Source organism: Excalfactoria chinensis, chromosome 1 (assembly GCF_039878825.1).
Source record: "Excalfactoria chinensis isolate bCotChi1 chromosome 1, bCotChi1.hap2, whole genome shotgun sequence".
NCBI lineage: Eukaryota > Metazoa > Chordata > Aves > Galliformes > Phasianidae > Excalfactoria > Excalfactoria chinensis.
Genome location: NC_092825.1, coordinates 84,769,510 through 84,770,670, shown reverse-complemented (window position 1 = coordinate 84,770,670; position 1,161 = coordinate 84,769,510).

Here is a 1,161-nt window from a genome sequence, read left to right as displayed (position 1 = left end):
TTTAATACCTCATGGAAGCTTTCACAGAAACTTCAGTATATGATCTTTTCAAACTATTGCAAACTATTGGATGTATTCAAATCCCCTTGGAAAGAAAGAGGAAAAAAAAAAAAAAAAAAAAAAAAAAAAAAAAAAAAAAAAAAAAAGGCAATATTCCTATTACCTCATTATTTCTACAAGAAATAATCTTTCCCAGGACTGATTCCACACCCTGTGCCAGACTCAGCAGCAAAGACAGAACACAGTAAGTTACTTTCAGAGTTCATTTCAAGCAGACAAAAATCAAACACATAAACAAACCAAGCATTTAAAAAAGGTGAGAGAAAATCCCCCAGATACTCAGAAAGCTTTTTTCTTTTTAATCTTATTTTTTAGCAGTACACCACTTGTTTGGTCATTTGTTTCTCATTACTACTAGAACAACACAAAACTTCAAACTGTAACCACACACAAAAATTGCAACCAATGTGGACTGTTCTATTCTGGGTGATGCTCAACTTCAGAAACACAAAATATGAAGGTTTTGCAGAAAGATTAACTGTGCTGTCTGTTGTATAATCAAATATTCCACTTCTGCTTTTGCCCAAAAAACAAAACAAAACAAAAAAAGTACTAATTTTATGAAATAGGCATAACAGGTGTCCAGATAACATCTTCTCCTCTCTGAAAATCACAGTCAATATTGACAGCTGTTATCATCTTTCATATTCTACTAGATGGAAGGACAGTCATTAGTTGACACAACAGTGATACTGAGAAACAGTAAATTGTGAAACTGAGCGCATACTGAATCTGATGACAAAAAGATGTGAAAGGATAACAGTTCAGTACAATTAAGGAAAATCCCTTCATGTTTGTGGTTAATATTCTATGGTATTTTTCCCTTTCTGAAGGAAAGAAAGAGAAACTTTTATAAGGAAGCTTAACTCAGATACTAATGAGGTTTCAGTTTAGCCTTCCTGTCTATTTACTCCAACAAGGAGACATTTTCCACTTAAGAAGCAGATTAATCTAATTAAATTAATTTAAACCATTCTATATGCCTAAGGTAGAAAAAAACACATCTTCAGTAATTCATGAGTTATTTCTCCAAGATCCTGAAACTGGTGGCAAGAAGTTGTAGTGTAATTAATTTTGAAGAAGCATCTGATTTGTGTTATT